The sequence below is a fragment of the Lithobates pipiens genome, unplaced genomic scaffold (assembly GCF_037356315.1).
Source record: "Lithobates pipiens isolate NorthernLeopardFrog02 unplaced genomic scaffold, aLitPip1_a1.2 Scaffold_22, whole genome shotgun sequence".
Lineage (NCBI taxonomy): Eukaryota > Metazoa > Chordata > Amphibia > Anura > Ranidae > Lithobates > Lithobates pipiens.
Genome location: NW_027507784.1, coordinates 136,382,784 through 136,400,307, shown reverse-complemented (window position 1 = coordinate 136,400,307; position 17,524 = coordinate 136,382,784). Strand labels below are relative to the sequence as shown.

At 40.6% G+C, this 17,524-nt stretch overlaps 1 protein-coding gene across 2 annotated transcripts in view; it reads right to left on the bottom strand.

Annotated features, from left to right (window-relative positions):
* Positions 1-17,524, bottom strand: part of ERBB4 (erb-b2 receptor tyrosine kinase 4) — a 1,370,666-nt gene that overhangs the window by 837,295 nt on the left and 515,847 nt on the right. The gene's annotated exons all lie outside the window — the stretch shown is intronic.

Genomic DNA, 17,524 nt, shown 5'->3' with positions numbered 1-17,524 from the left:
ATGAAAAACTGTTACAATTTGGAGACCTATAAGCTTCATTAAGCTACAGCCTTCTGTATTTGGTTTATTTAAACACAGAAAAAATGAAAGTATTTGGGAAGTATGAACAATTGTTATGCTCAGCAGATCAAGTTCTCCTGCATTTAATAGTACTTACATGCATTTATGTGCATTTAGGTAAATTCAGAGTATCTAATCTGCCCCCCAGATGCACAGAATTCTATTTCCTCTTAAGACAATGAAAAATGCTAGCTAAACTTGCCTAAACCTTACCTGAACACAGGTAAGACCGCAGTGTGAATTATACAATTTAAAATCATAACATGCATTAGTATGTGTTCAGAAATGTTCTATAAATGCATATATTGTCAAAAGTATTGGAATGCCTGCCTTTACGAACACATGAACTTTAATGGCATCCCAGTCTTAGTCCGTAGGGTTCAATAGTAAGTTGCCCCACCCTTTGCTGCTACACCAGCTTCAACTCTTCTGGGAAGGCTGTCCACAAGATTCAGGAGTGGTTCTTTGAAAATATTTGACCATTCTCCAGAAGCACATTTGTGAAGTCAGGCACTGATGTTGAACGAGAAGGCCTGGCTCGCAGTCTCCACACTACTTCATCCCACAGGTGTTCTATTGGGTTGATGTCAGGACTCTATGCAGGCCAGTCAAGTTCCTCCACCCCAAATTCGCTGATTCATGTCTTCATGGACCTTGTTTTGTGCACTGGTCCAAATCATTTGGTGGACTGGGAATTATGGTGTGGGGTTGGTTTTCAGGGGTTGGGCTTGGCCCCGTTGTTCCAGTGAAGGGAATCCTTAAGGCGTCAGCATACCAAGACATTTTGGACAATTTCATCTACTTTGTTGGAACAGTTTGGAGATGGCCCCTTCCTGTTCCAACATGACTGCGCACCATTGCACAAAGCAAGGTCCATAAAGACATGAATGAGCGAGTTTGGGTCGAAGGAACTTCACTGGCCTGCACAGAGGTGTGACTTAATCCAATAGAACTTCTTTGGGATGAATTAGAGAGGAGACTGCAAGCCAGGACTTCTCGTCCACATCATCCAAATGGACTGTGGGAGAATTGTCAAATATTTCCATAAACACACTCCAAAACCTTGTGGACAGCCTTCCCAGAAGAGTTGAAGCTGGTATAGCTGCAAAGGATGGGCCAACTCAATATTGAAACCTACAGACTAAGACTGGGATGTCATTAAAGTTCATATGAGTGTAAAGGTAGGTGCCCCAATACTTTTGTTAATATAGTGTATGTATAGCTTTGTCAGGGTAAATGAGGCTATGGGAACCATAAAATGGGATCCCAGGGAAGCAGAAAGACTGAAATGGTTACACTGGCTCAAAACACCAGGGAGTACATTTATAAATGTTTTCACACAAGATTTGCACAATTTACACTCACAAATGAGTAAAAGATGTGTGAATCTTGTTTGAAAACATTAGTAGACCCTGAGGTACCTCAATCTACTCCTAGCGCCAAATAGGACTCCCTCCCATTCCCCCTAATTATGCTGTTTGGTATTATACAACCTTATGTAAGTACCCTATGTTTTACATAAAAGGCTTTATATACCACACATATACTTTTAGAAGCATATATAATGCATAGATGTGCAAGGGTTTTTGTGGATGTGTCCCAATTCTCCCAATAGGCCAAATGGTTTTGTATAAAAGGTCATATTCAACAGCGTATTGCAAAATAAATTCTGACCCTCATAATGTAAACAAAAAAAATATGAAATACTATTTATAAAATTTGGATTCCTGATTAATTCAGATTCCTTTTATCACTTAAAAAGATGAAACCTTATTATAAGAGACTACTCAATTTTACTCCAGTTTTTTGCTTAATTTCTTGTAAATCAGGGGCAAACCACTTGTTTTAAACAAACTGTTGTTCACACATTACAAAACAGTAGGGCAGAAAAATCAGCTGTTACAGGGGATCTTGAGGATGAGGCAGAGGACCCATGCCAACAAAATATGAGTTATGCCCTGCACACATGGTCGGACTTTCTGTGATGGAAAATGTGCGATCAGACTGTGTTGTCGGAAATTCCGATCGTGTGTGGGCTCCATCCAACTTTTTCCATCTGAATTTCCGACACACAAAGTTTGAGATCTGGATCTAAAATTTTTCGACAACAAAATCCGATCATTTAAATTCCGATCGTGTGTAGACAATTCCGACGCACAAAGTACTACGCTCAGAATAATTTATGAGACGAAAGCTGTTGGCTACTGGACTCTTTATAGTCCCATCATATGTGTTGAATGTCACCTTGTTGTGAATGATCAGATTTTCTGACAACTTTGTGCAACCATATGTATGCAAGACAAGTTTGGATCAAAATCTGTCTGAAAAAATTTGACCAATTTTGTCAGAATGTCCAACTGTGCGTACAGGGCATAAGAGTGATAAAGCACAATAGGGAGGAGAGTTTCAATGAATATGCCTGTTTATATTAGTAAATAGTTACTTGGCCCAATAAAAAAAACAGCATTGACCTTTTATTTGGTGAAGCAATGTAAAATCGATCTGATTGCCATGCATTTTGGGCTTTACTTCTCATCAAAGTTAAAATGAAGTTTGCCCTCTTTCCGCTTAATCACAACATTATTTTAATAAGCCCTAGGGCAGGCTTTCTCAACCTAATATCCAATATGAACGCTATAAATATTTTCAAGTCTCAGAAAGAACCCAGGCTAAAATTAATGAATTGATGGTCAGTGGAAAAAATTCCCCTAATACTGGTGATCAGTGGGAATGGTCCACTTACAGTGACAGTCAGAACAATTCCATTTACAGACAGCTAAACAGAACATTGGTGTCATGCCACTGGTTCTGCCAAGTGGTATTTGAAACAGCACTATTCGGGTACCACTAAATTGGAGGTCAATCAGCCACAGCTCAAGGAACCCCTAGAAATCTCTGGAGAAACTCTAAGAACCCTGGTTGAGAATGGCTGCTGTAGGATGGACTACGAAAAGGACTAATGTATGTCAGATTCCCTGGTTTGCTTTGCAGAAAATAACAACCTCTACCATGAACATTATGATACACTGCCACAATTTCCACCCACCAATATTAATAGCAAGTAGGATAAATCCGGATGAGAATGGCAATGATAGTATGTGACGTAAGGGATCTGTAATCTATTAAAACAAGCACAACACAAAGCAGATAAGGTAACATAGACATCTCCTGGGACTTGATTTACAACATTTATTTCCAAGACAAGTTTTCAGAAATAGTATTTAAATATAGTATATCTTGATCACAGGTCTAGGTAAAACTCATTATACTTATCATTGCCAAGAGCGTATTGGCTCTGTGTAGTAAGAGCCCTTAAGCTCTCCCTAGATTCCACGGCTGTCCAGCCTCTCTGGTTTCCTCGCCCGGTCCAACTTATTGTTGAGTTTCATTCTCCCTGGGTCAGCATAAAACACACATCTAATCGCTCACAGTTATCTATCGCTCTGTGCTCCTGTCTGAAACAAAGCTCCATATCAGAACTGTGTATCTTTTCCTGCTTCTGCCGATGTCTGCCTAGTGCTCTGCCGGAGTAAAGAATAAATCCCTTCTCTTGATAATTTATGTTTTTCTCTGTTCTTTCCTATATTTACTCAGCATCTCCCTTTTTACTTTTTTTTTAGACAGCTAAAAAGATCAATGGGTCATGCCACTGGTTCTGCCAAGTGATATTTGAAGTAGCACTATTTAGGTGCCATCAAATTGGAGGTCAATCAGCCACAGCTCAAGGAACCCCTAGCGATCTCTGGAGAAACTCTAAGAACCCTGGTTGAGAATGGCTGCTCTAGGATTAACTATGAAAAGGGCTAATGTATCCCAGATTCCCTGGTTTGCTTTGCAGAAAATAACAACCTTTACCATGAACATTATGATACACTGCCACAATTTCCACCCACCAATATTAATAGCAAGTAGGATAAATCCGGATGAGAATGGCAATGATAGTACGTGACGTAAGGGATCTGTAATCTATTAAAACAAGCACAACACAAAGCAGATAAGGTAACATAGACATCTCCTGGGACTTGATTTACAACATTTATTTCCAAGACAAGTTTGCCGAAATAGTATTTAAATATAGTATATCTTGATCACAGGTCTAGGTAAAACTCATTACACTTATCATTGCCAAGAGCTTATTGGCTCTGTGTAGTAAGAGCCCTTAATCTCTCCCTAGCTTCCACGGCTGTCCAGCCTCTCTCTCTCGCTTCCTCGCCCGGTCCAACTTATTGTTGAGTTTCATTCTCCCTGGGTCAGCATAAAACACACATCTAATCGCTCACAGTTATCTATCGCTCTGTGCTCCTGTCTGAAACAAAGCACAATATCCGAACTGTGTATCTCTTCCTGCTCCTGCCGGTGTCTGCCTATTGCTCTGCCAGAGTAAAGGATAAATTCCTTCTCTTGATAATATATGTTTTTCATTGTTCTTTCCTATATTTACTCAGCATCTCCCTTTTACTTTTTTTACCCATTTTCCTTAAAGCCGAATTCTAAGCGCTTAAAAAAAAATGCAGTTAAATTTCTATTAAAAGGAGCTGAATTGTGCAAAACTCTGAATTGTATTTGGTAACAGCTTCAGTATTCTCTTAGACAGCAACACCCAGACTTGGAGGGTTGGCAGGACTAGGAGCTTATCACACTCTACCTTCACGCTGGCAAGAAATATACTGACTGGTGGAGAAAGAATAGTGAACAGAGGGATGAGCTGCTGATGGTCCTTCTCTGTCTAGTCTCAGGCTGGGGGTGATGAGAAGAACACTTTTTACAATAACAATCTTTATCTCATACCATTGGATGGCCTGTAAAACCTGAAATTCTGCTTGAAGCCACCTGTTCTTTCCTTATATCGCTCAGGTTTTCCCTGCCATAGGAAATAGGAACTTTGAGGTTTCCTGATCATTCTTGAAGTGGACTTAAAGTGGAAGTTAACCCTCCTATCGTTTTCAGTCAAGGAAGCTGCCATCTTGGCCTCTAATATTTCTTCAACTGCCAAAATGCTGTACATAGTTACAAAGGTTGAAGACACCAGTCCATCCTGAGTGAGTGTCTACAATTGTCCCTATCCCTGTACATTGCACACTCACATTGGCCCCTACCCTCAAGGAGCCCACAATCCAAGATCCCCATTCCTATACTAGGGCCAATTTGGGACAGAATCCAATTAACCTACCTGCATGTCTTTGGAGTGGGGGAGGAAACCAGAGTACCTGGAGGAAATCCACACAGGCACAGGGAGAACATGCAAACTCCAGCCAGGTAGTGTCGTGGTTGGGATTCAAACCAGTGACCCTTTTTACTGCTAGGTGAGAGTGCTAACCACTACACCACTGTGCCGCCCACATGTGATCAGTTATGACACCAGCCATTGGATGGTTTGAAAGTTTGGTTGAGAGCACAACCAACGTGAAAGTTAGCATTTCTGGCATGCTGGGAATGTAAGTGTTTTTTGAAACTGGGTTTACTCCCGCTTTAAATGTGAACTGAAACCAATGTCAGTAGTCTTGCTCTAAGGAATAAAAAAATACAAAAATAATAGAAAAGCTCCAGGCTTTCTCCAGTGCTGGTCACATGATCCTCCCTGAAGACAAGGATCGGCCAATAGGAATTCTGATCTTCCCCTTTGGCAGAGATCACATGACTTAATGCCTAGACTTTTAGTTATGTTATCAGCATTGGAGGGAATGTGGAACAGCATTTTCTTCAGGAAATGCGATTATTTTAACCTTCCTATTACCTTTTACTCTTCCATCCCAGTCAGACTGTTGAAATAGCTTTATGTTAACATTTTAGAGTTTTTCTACTTTAAAAGCTACGACAGGTGTTCTGACCTGGTAACTGAAGCGCAGAGATTGAGCCCAGGAGGTATAAGAGTGGCTTAACTCACCAGCATCTGCCAAAACCAAAATGTCATTCGTGGCTGGATTGATCCTGTCACTGCCCTAACTTAAAATATCAAATTTGCCAACCATACAAAATAAAAGTTAAAATATAGAAACACTACTGTTATTAAGCGTACTAAAGCAGATCTTTAAATCAACCCTACCGCAGGATGGACAAAAAGTACATTTGACTTCCAAAGTCATATGCAGTGTTTCCTTTTTAAAAACATTATGGCACATTTATAAGACAAATATGTTTATTTTTCAAACCATTTCAGATAAGAGCACATAGAACAGAGTAGAGATTGTATTTCCATTATGTTCCTTAGTAATATGTACACTTTGCCATTAGTTTGAATTGGAATGCTTGAGCTGTCTGTTTTCATAGAGGTCTGATGATGAATTAAAATTTCCTTTGTCAGTGAAGGGGTTAGCAGCACAGATTGTAAGTAGTGAGTACCTATCCCGACACACGGTGTCCTTGAATCTACCGGTGTGTTGCTACAAGATGACAGTGAAGGTCAGCGCATGTAATTTGACAATAATGAGATCGCTAGAATATTAGACAGACCCTCTCCTGGGCCTTGTGCAGCTTCCAACACGACAGACGGTGAGAAATATGACACAGAGACAGTGGACAAAGCCCAGAAGGAGATGGGACAGACGTCACAAATGCCGGGCCTGCCTCTTCTCAATTGGCCAATGTGCAAGATGGTCTGTCAACAGGCACAAGACAGAAAATTTCATCTGCCATTGGCTTGTTCATGAGCTATAGACCCTTTATTACATGTTGTAGAATAGAGACATATGCACTACACAACTATGCTATACCTGACCAATATTCCACTGGGCACATCTATAATATTGTACCTACATCTGAAAGTATGGTGCCAGCTATTGTCTGCACCTCAAAGAATCTTCACCTACTTTGACAGCAATACAAGGTTAAGTAGCAGGATTATATTATATTTGACATTGCAGATTGGGAAAATGTAATGACAATTCACAAAAGCATAACAATCATAAAACGTGTTGTGCAACTACAGTGGTGGCCTGTCCACTAGGGGCGCACAGGCACTGCTCCCCCTATCCAGCCATTGAGCCCCCTGATCTACACGCAGGGGTACTGGATGCATGGATTGCAATGGGGGGGGGGTGTTATTTTTTGAAGCACGTGATTAGAGCCAGAGGCGTCAAAAAAGGGTGCTTTCGGGGCACAGAGCACTGTGCACTGAGCTCACTCATTTGTGCTGCAATAGCAAAATAATATTCACTATGGTAACACCAAATCTCCTAACCGCCTATCAAGAAGTGTGGCTTGAGACCTGTCACCCTATTGGCTGGAAGGAGATCCAATCCGATTGACTGTCAGGAGACGTACGGTGCACGGAGGAGAGGAGGGAGAAGACACGCACAAGGGAACCAAGCAACAAACAAGCAGCCCACAGAGAAGCCGCCACTGCCCGCCATGCTGTCTGCGAGATGGGGTAAGTGTGGGGCCCCGACTGATTCCCTGACCAGCCGGGTTGGCGTCCATGACCCCGTGACCCGGTCAGCCAACTAACCAAGGGGGGGGCTGCTGTCCACGACCGAGCAGTGGTGCGGCAGTGGATTGCTCCCCCCCCCAAAAAAAAAAAGAACAATAGCCATCACTGTGCAACTTTAAGCAATGTGGGACTTTGTCAAACATGGTTGGTGGTATTTCAGTAAAGACTAGTGAGGTCAAGATCTGCCCCCAGCATGAGGGTAAAAGTAGATTTAAAGGAATTGATTCACTAAAGGCACATAGACTTTTCAAGGGACCTTTTCCTTAGCTGAGTGACTATGGTAAAAATTTTCTTTACCTAGAATACCCAGTCATGTGCAAAGGGAAATAAAAAAACATTTTTTTCTTACACATGATTGGACAGTCAGCAGGGTATCAATCATTTCATACGCTAAGGGAAAATTATCTTGCAAAGTTAACAGTCTACTTGCCTTTAGTAAATGAACCCCAAAGACTCTATACTTGAGGATGGTTTCAAGCTTATTTGTCTGCATTATCATGCTATTTTCCTTTTCATTTTTTCTGTTATTATTTTGGGCAGGTGCGTTGATATGTGCTTCACACCCTTTATATGCCCTTTAACACCCTTTAAACAGACATATGTGAACTAGCACAAATCAAACAATGCATACGTGTTAACGTGTGTTAAAAACAAGCACAAAAAAATAAACATAGGCATGAATGAGCCCTAAAAGAAAACTCAACCCAAGACAAGAACTCCAACTGATATAACATTTATAATTTGCTACACATGTCATTCTGTATATTTATGATATTAAAATTACATTATATACATTATATACATTATATATATATATATATTACAGATATAGTTTCCTAAAATTTACTAAAAATAAATCTCATTAATATGATTAAGTCAATGCTTTCCCAGAAGTCTGTACTAAGTTTGAAGGCAAATGACGAGCATTCCCTGCAAAAGGAGCTTGGTTGTTGGTGAGAATTGGTATATTCTCCACAACTAATGGATTGCGAGGGCCACTTCTTCTCACCGAACAACACTGAGACTATTCAGGTGGCTATAATAAAGTCAGACCCTCTCATTTTGCAGACATTTAGCGACAGGACATGATAAAGCATACATTAATACTTCATAACAGAGTGAGATACAAGGGTGCATAATCTGCTGCATAAAATTCTTTCAATTTAGTTTACCTGGGGAGGACTGATTTCTTTTTTTCTTTTTTTCATTTTTGTAGTTTCACTTTATATAGGTTTTCTAGGTTATGTTAAAACAAGACAGCTACACTCCATGTACCAGGATGTAGGGTTGCCCCTCCAGCAGTTGCCCCTTTCCAGGTATAGAAAAATGCAACTTTTTTTTTTTTTCTTTTAATTGATCTATTGACCAGTGACCAGAAAATTATATAATAGTGGACAGGTTTATTGTGAAGTATGACAGTTTTGCCTGCCTTTACTGTCCTCACAGACTCATTGAACAAACGAATGTGCAAACTCATCCCCTAGACAGCATTCACACTTATATAAGCTGTAAAATATACTGATATTGACTTAAATGGCAAAGGTCAGTGCACTAGATCTAAGCACCCCAGCTGTCCTTTGTCTGTGGCGTCAGTGGGGTTAACAGCGTTGATTGATGGGAAGACTCGGCCATGTGCGAATGTTATGATGGCAGATAATAGCACTGCTGAGGCCCAGATCAGTGATTCTTGTAGAATGTCACAGACATGTCTTGTGTCCCAGCCTGGTGCAGGAGATTTATTTTATCTGCACTAGGAAGTGTAGCATGAAGGGGAATCTCTGAGTGCGGCCTGGCAGGAGCCTGCAGAATGGGCATGCGGTTAATGGGAACTCTCCGGCTGGCTGCAACTCAGATTTAAATGTTCTGTAAAATTACTGCCATGATTTCAATGTCATCGGGATGTGTTTTTATGATTATGAGCTCTGGCTGCCTTTTAATAACGTTTGGTTTAAACACCTCCGAATCTCAGCTGCAGAAGACTAGGCGCTGCCTGGAGAAGCCATGATAATTTTAACCCCTGATTTACTGCAGAGAGCTGATATCCTATACTGCTTACTAATAACAAGGTTGGCAATATTCATGCACATTCAAGAACTTTCTGTGCTGTCTAGGAAAAAAAAAAGTTCTGCATCATAAACCCATGGAGAGGTACTCTGAAGCAGAACTATTTTACCCTATCAAAGCACAGAAAAGTAAAAAAAACTATCATATGAGATCCTAAAGAGAATATGTCATAACTATAAAAACTGTAAAAAAAAAAATGAAAAATGTCAATAGTAGAATAGTAGAAGTTATTTTAAGTAGGGATTTTAAACGTGTCCCGTTTTTCAAGTTTATCAAAGGCTGCCATAGATGGCCCACATTTTGGTTGATTGCTGTTGAATCCTCAGGAAGGATGTACTGGAAATGGAGCGAGTACAAAGAAGGGCAACAAAGCTAATAAAGGGTCTGGAGGATAGTATTTATGAGGAAAGGTTGCAAGCACTGAACGTATTCTCTCTGGAAAAGAGATGGTTGAGAGGAGATATGATTTCAATAGACAAATACCATACCGGTGACCGCACAATAGGGATAAAACTTTTTCGCAAAAGGGAGTTTAATAAGACTCGTGGCCACTCATTAAAATTAGAAGAAAAGAGGTTTAACCTTAAACTACGTAGAGGGTTCTTTACTGTAAGAGCGGCAAGGATGTGGAATACCTTCCACAGGCGGTGGTCCCAGTGGGGGGGGGGGGCATCAATAGTTTCAAGAAACTATTAGATAAGCGCTTGAACGACTGCAACATACAGGGATATACAATGTAATACTGACATATAATCACACACACAGGTTGGACTTGTGTCTTTTTTCAACCTCACCTACTACTATGTACTATGTAACTATGAATCAGCCAAATTCCAAGCCAGTGGTGGTTGTTTCGGCACAACCCTGTTCAACAAAATTATATATATTTTTTTTAAAAGGAGGCAGGTGGAAAGTTGTCAACTGTCAACCAACGGAACAGGCACTAAATCCATTTCACACTCATGGCTATCAGAATGCAAAAGCTAGCAGAAAAGCTTCATCCATCCTTGCTGTTTAAGAATTTATTTAAATTTCTCTTGATCAGCCTGCAGGCTTAACAAGAGAAATCTATATGACTAGCTTTACATTGTTACTCTCTTAATTGTCTGACCTTTAGAGCTGGTTCACACTGGTGCAATGCCAGACATCGGATGAGATTCACACCACATCATTGTGCATTTCACATGCAATGTCTGTGCAATGTAAATTCAGACATACAAATTTTATGGATGAATTTGCATTGCATTCGAACCAAACTCGAGCAGGACCCTTTCTTTTGTCCGCATCAGAATCAGATTGTATGGGTGTTCATGCACTGCGATCTATGAACCAATCTGGGGGTGTCATTAACATTGCATAGATACCCACAGCGGTTCGTAGAGGGCAATGTGAACTGCCAGCAATTCAGGTACGAACCCACACTGGATTTGTAGGGTTTCCCACACCGCACCAGTGTGAACTGAGCCTTAATGCTGAAAAAAAATTCACTGCCTAAGAGCTCCTGAGTAAGCATAACATTATCAAACAAACCCCAAAGTTGTTTACACCTATTGATACTGTTGTGCACATTTAGATGATGGGAGACTGCATGCACTGTACAGTAGTAATCTGCTGCAAAATATGCTGCTGCTATATAAATATATGTAGTAATAAACATAATATTAATAATGAAACAATAATGTGCTATCAGCATGTGGCCAGGAAGCTGATGAGCTTGTAAAGGCTTTATTTATTTTTTCTAAAATAACAAACATGCTATACGTACCTGCTCTGTGCAATGATATTACACATAGCACCCCCAAACCTCTTTGTCTAGAGTCCCCCACTTCTCTAGGCTCCTCTCCTGCATGCACCACCATAGCAAGCTGCTTTCTATGGGTGCACGTGTAGACTTGCTCCCGAGCCAGACTGCGTGCATCCATAGACAAACACAGCATGGCTTGTCTCTGCCCCCAAGCCCTCCTCCCAAGATCTGATTGACAACAGCAGGAGTCAATGGCTCCTGCTGCAGCCTCTATGTCCTATGATGACTGAGAGAGATCAGCGCTGCTGCAGATGGGCACAGCACTGGATCGAGCTAGGACTCAGGTAAGTATAAGGTGGATGAGGGGGTAATACTACTACTGGGACATTTTTTTACCTAAATGCAGGGAATGCATTAAGGTAAAAAAAAGTTTTACTACTTTAAAGTGGACTGCTGGGTGAGCTCTTGCCCTAATGTGCAAGTGTGCTGTTCTTTAGCACCAGTAAGTTCAGGCTTGCTGTTGCCATCCCGTCCCCTGACACTGCCGTCATCTCCACTTCTCTCAGATCTCACAACTCAGCATGCGCACAGTTACATCGTCATTCTCTATTCCCCCAACAAAACAATAAAAGAATAATTGCTCTAGCTACTGAAAAAGTGTTAGCTGGAGTGGGGGGTTTTAATTTTTGGTCACTTATCCAAAGTCCATTTAAAACTACAAGTTTATCTCATGCCGCGTACACACGATCAAACTATCCGGCGGAAAAGTCCAGCGAACTCATGTCCGCCGGACAATCCGCCCGTGTGTGGGCTCCGGACGGACGGACTTAGAAAGTAGTTTTGACTCAAAAATTGTTCTGGCGGAAAAGTCCAGCGCACTCGCAGTCCGGCTGACAATACGGCCGTGTGTGCTAGTCCGCCTTACTTTTGAAATGAACGGACTTTCCCGCATAGAGGAAAGTCTGTTTGAGCGTGGCTCCAGGTAGCCGGGACTAGCGAAGAAAGTCAATGTTGCCGCCTTTGGCGGCGAGATTGACAGGTCGCTGGCCCCGCCACCTGGTATGGACTTAAAGGGGAAGCCCTACGCCGAAAAAATGGCGTGGGGTCCCCCCCTGGGTCCATATCAGACCCTTATCTGAGCACGCAGCCCAGCCGGTCAGGAAATGGGTGGGGATGAGCGAGCAGCCCCCCCTCCTGAGCCGTACCAGGCCGCGTGCCCTCAACATGGGGGGGTACTTTGGGGAAGGGGGCCGCGCGCCCCCCCCCACCCCAAAGCACCTTGTCCCCATGTTGATGAGGACAAGGGCCTCTTCCCGACAACCCTAGCAGTTGGTTGTCGGGGCCTGCGGGCGAAGGGCTTATCGGAATCCGGGAGCCCCTTTAATAAGGGGGCCCCCAGATACTGGCCCCCCACCCTATGTGAATGAGTATGGGGGACAATGTACCCCTACCCATTTACCTGTGAAAAAAATGTAAAAAAAACACAACACACAAGGGTTAAAAATAATTTATTGCACAGCTCCGGGGGGGTCTTATTCCATCTTGGGGGGTCTTCTCACCGGACTCCTCCGCTATCTTCTGCTCTCTCTTTTACTAGCGGAGGATAGTCTGATCGTGTGTACGCGGCATCAGACTACCATATCCACATGGTGATAAGGCTGGTGTGCAATTTCACCGCAGAACGAAGAGCATATCACCTTGGTAAAAGAAGTGGAAGATAACAGATCCACTGGCAGGAATGGCAGGTAATAAAAATAAGATTTAGGATAGTTCTATGTTAAACAAACAAAAATACTGCTGTGTCATATTAGATTTTGCCCCAATTTCACTTAAGGGCTTGGATTTCAGAAGGAATATATGCACTCAACTCCATTTGTATATGCCAATCAGTCTTTAGTAAAGAGGCTGAGTCTTCAGACAAGCACACCTTTTCATTCATCACTTTCTATTATGTGGTCTGAAAATGAAGATGTTAAGTTGGAAGTAAGCTTAGTGATGGCTTGAATCTATCTCTAACCGTCAAATACCAATGACAAATTATCTATCCACCAATTACACTAAATAAATCAAATCTTTATCTCCTCTCACTGTAACTGGTGTACTCACTGTTCAGCTTCATCAAATTCAACTTCTTGAGGGATTTCATTCGCTAATATTTTACCCTTTTGCCATCTTTTTCAAAATGTAATACCCTAACTACACGATTACTAAAACTGAAATGTCATTGATCAAAATAATTACATTAGTAATTGCTAAGAGATAAAAGGTCCACTTCACTTAAAGAGATCCTGCCACCTACAAAATGCACAAAAAAGAAAAAAATAATAATTCATAGTGTCTGAGCCAGCAATTACTGTGCTGTATGTACAGTATGTCTGTGATTCCTGGAATCCTTACTGTATTAAAGCAAAACTTTTTTGTAGTTTTGGATGCAGTGACAAACAATTAAAATTGTGTTCAGGTTTTTATTGCTTGAACGAACACTCTCCTCTATACAGACATCTCATACAGCATTACATTTTAAGCTAGCCATGGACAAATCAAAATTTGGCCAGCTCAGTAGGCTGACTTTTGGTCGACATGTGACCATCCCTGTTACATGTCAGTCGATCGTTAGACTGACTTTTGTGGAACAGACAAGTTGGACATTTTTTGGCAATAAGCAGCTGCAGCCAATCAGTTGCAGCCGCAGATGAGTGTATTCTGACAATGCCAGGTCCCGATGGTTCAACAAAATATTAAACTACCCATCTATGGCAGCTTCACATAAGTGCTCATTCTTTAGTGGTACAGATAAGGATCTGATGATATAGGAAAGCCAAAATGCTTTGTGAATGGGAAAGGAGGAGGGGGGTCAAACTTCCAGGGGACTTCACCGCCCCGGAGTCTCCTGGAAGTGGGGACAGGCACCTGTCACAAACAGGTACTCACTCCCCCCCAGAAGGTGTCAAATGTAGCAGCAGAGGGTGGAGGAAGCAAACAAATGGAGCTTCCCCTTTTGGAGTAAAGAGTAAAGTAACAGAACTGTAGGTCTGTGTATCATTACTTTTTAAATGTTGGTCTTCTTTAAATAAAGGATGCTAAAGCTTCAGATTATTTCCTGCTAAATCGCTAGCTAGGGGCACCATGAATTTAAAAGTAATTGCACCTGAAGTGTTATAATTTGCATTGCAAGGCTATTAACTTGTCACATACTTGATGTTGTAGGTTTGTTTTAAATATTTAATTCTGGCTAAAAAGTTTTAGCTATATTGCGATACAGGAACAGATTTTTTTTGTCAGAAGCTTACTACAGATCAGGGGTAGACAACCTCGGCCCTCCAGCTGTTTTGAAACTACAAGTCCCATGAGACCTTGTAAGACGGTGACAATCGCAGCCTTGACTCCTAGAGGCATAGGCATGATGGGTTTTGTAGCTTTACCACAGCTGGAGTGTCAAGGTTGCCTACCCCTGTTATAGATTGTGTACCTGAAGAAGCCACATTGTGTGATATTTTAGGAGCTGGTTCTAGTACAATGATATAATGAATAAAGTAGTGGTCTGGTATTCTTTTTTCCATTCTAGATTTGTGTCATCAGCTCAGCGGCAAAGTTATCTTAAAAATTATTTTAAAACATTAGTAAACTATTTGTTTTAAAAGTTCTATTTTAAAGTGTAAATTTGTCAATTTAGAGCATACAAGATGTCTCTGCCCTATGACTGTTGGATTCTGAACACCGTATTAATTCTGCATTTCTATATAAACTCATGACTGGCAGCAGAGGAGAAATGTATGACTTAGCCCGTCTGCCCTGCTGTGAACCTCAGACCTTATATGAACCGTGGCCTTCTTTTAGCTAGACACATTGTATATTACGGTGCTCAGGCAGCCCTCTGTCCTCATCCAGGCGGGTCAGAAAGAATTCCTTTACCACCAGAACAGCACGATGTGGAAATGTAACCTTTCTGTTATCCCCTCTGGGAAGTTCATAGTGATTCGCAGAGGGTCGGGAAAATAGGAGGCAACTCTTTTCACATGCTGAACAAAATATATTTGTATTACTGATAAAGGAGCATACTTTATATTCCATGCACCTTCAAAATTATTTGAGACAGGTAGATGCACTGATTTATTTATTAACCAAAAAGTAGAATATTTAAAGAGCTGAAGTTTGTTGAAACATAAGCTCCTTCTAGTGTATGAACCTTCATTATACATTCTGAAAAAATAATGACATTTAAAATAATCTTATTAATACTCTTGCTATTTCACATTACAGTTGTTCTCACGTTTCTTTAGACTAAACCAATTATGAAATACTTGAGATTATTTATTTATAATGACTAAACAAACCACTTGCAAAGTGAGGATGTTGCCTAAAGCACCCTATCGGAATGCAGTTTTCATTTTTTTTTAATTAAGTAAAATTAATACAGCATTTAATTAGTACAGTAAAAAAAAATCAGTACATTTGACAGATGTTCTTTATATATTTATAAATATATTAATCATGGAGTGTCTGGATACACAGTCAGCCTAAAAGTCATTATCATAAGCAGATTGATATTTTATTTACTTTCCAGTTCAGTTCCTTGTTTCCAGTCCTTTGTAGCTTGATTAGATCCCTTCTCTACTTTTTCCTTTGAGTTTTCATCAGCCTGTCTGCTTTGTCTTCACTTCCTGCATTTATTAACCCCTGTTAACACCCGTAACTCCCCCCTGCTTTTATTAATTCCCAACTGTGCCCATGCCAATTTGGCTTCACAGGCCTGACAATTTCAAATTTCTGTGCACAGTGATATATCAAGAATAACAAAGTACTGCAGGGAGCAAAGGTCTTAGGTTGGGACAATACATACTACTAACAAACCTGCAAAAGGCTTCTGAGCCCTTATCAATCCATTTGTTTTGCCTTTACCCTCTTGTCTCTGCACATCAATTACACCAGCACTGGCCCTAGTAGGGCTATAGTTTCCTATATCCTCATTTTGGGACCCTTGTCTTTGATGACTCAGAAACGTTAACCTCCTAATTCATACACATTTTCTTACCTTCTCCATTAACTAAATGAAGCCAGCCTAATTGCTGATCTGGTCAACATAACTCTAGGAATTATTACGTATTATTATTATTATACAGGATTTATATCCTAAAAAAATCTTTGGAAAACAGCGCTGTCCTAAAAAATTACTCGATTATTCAAAAGAAGGCCTAAGCCAGTGAGGCAAGCTCTAAAAATAATACTATGAATAATAACAATAAACTAAATATAAATTCTTGCTGCAACACAATGTGAGATACCCACAATATACACAAACCAAAAAATATAAAGCTGCGCTAAAACTTATGTGCAAAAAAGTGCAAAAATGATATTGTGACATATTGAATTCTAATATCAAATACTAAACAGTGTATATAACCACAAAATATGTGCAAAAAATATAACGTCACAGTTCTCGTTTGCTTGTCTTGTGTCTGACTATCCAGACGCTCTAAGAAGGAGTTATAGGAGTTGGAGACGCCAGCAGAACCTATTGGAGAGACCAGGAGCGATCGTTTTGTTTTCAAGCTTGTATGATCTCCCTAAAAAGAGATCTTGTCAGCTGGTAAGCCTTACTGAATTTGGTGGTGGATAAAACTCTCTGGGCGCACCTGCTATACATCTGAAGGGTGTTTTAAAGAGTCACTTCAATGGACTGAATTTATTTCTTTGCGTTTCTCTTCCCCTTGGACTTTTTATGTGTTTTAATTTTGAGTATTTTTTTGCACATATTTTGTGGTTATGTACACGGTTTAGTATTTGATATTAGAATTCAATAAGTCACAATATCATTTTTGCACTTTATAAGTTTTAGCGCAGCTTTATATTTTTTAGGATTTATATAGCACCAACAGTTTTTGTGGCACTTTTTAATGTAAAGGGGGGCAATACAATTACAGTACAGTTCAATACAGAAGGGTATAGTGCAGAAAACCAGAGGGACAATGGTAAACAAGCTCGTGTTCTAAGCTGGATTTAACAATCAAAAACAATGCTTTACAAATTCTATTCATACTAGATTTACAATTAATGTTATCCCTCTAAATAAGATAAAAAAAACTTTTATACAGTATTATGGCCTCACTACTGCAAACATGAATTGACTTTTCTGTCTCTGCCGGATGGGGAGGTCCACTTAGAGCAGAAACAAGGCGAGTTAACTAGACTCGCCTAGACACGTTATTCAATTGTAGAGAACAGTAGCAGAA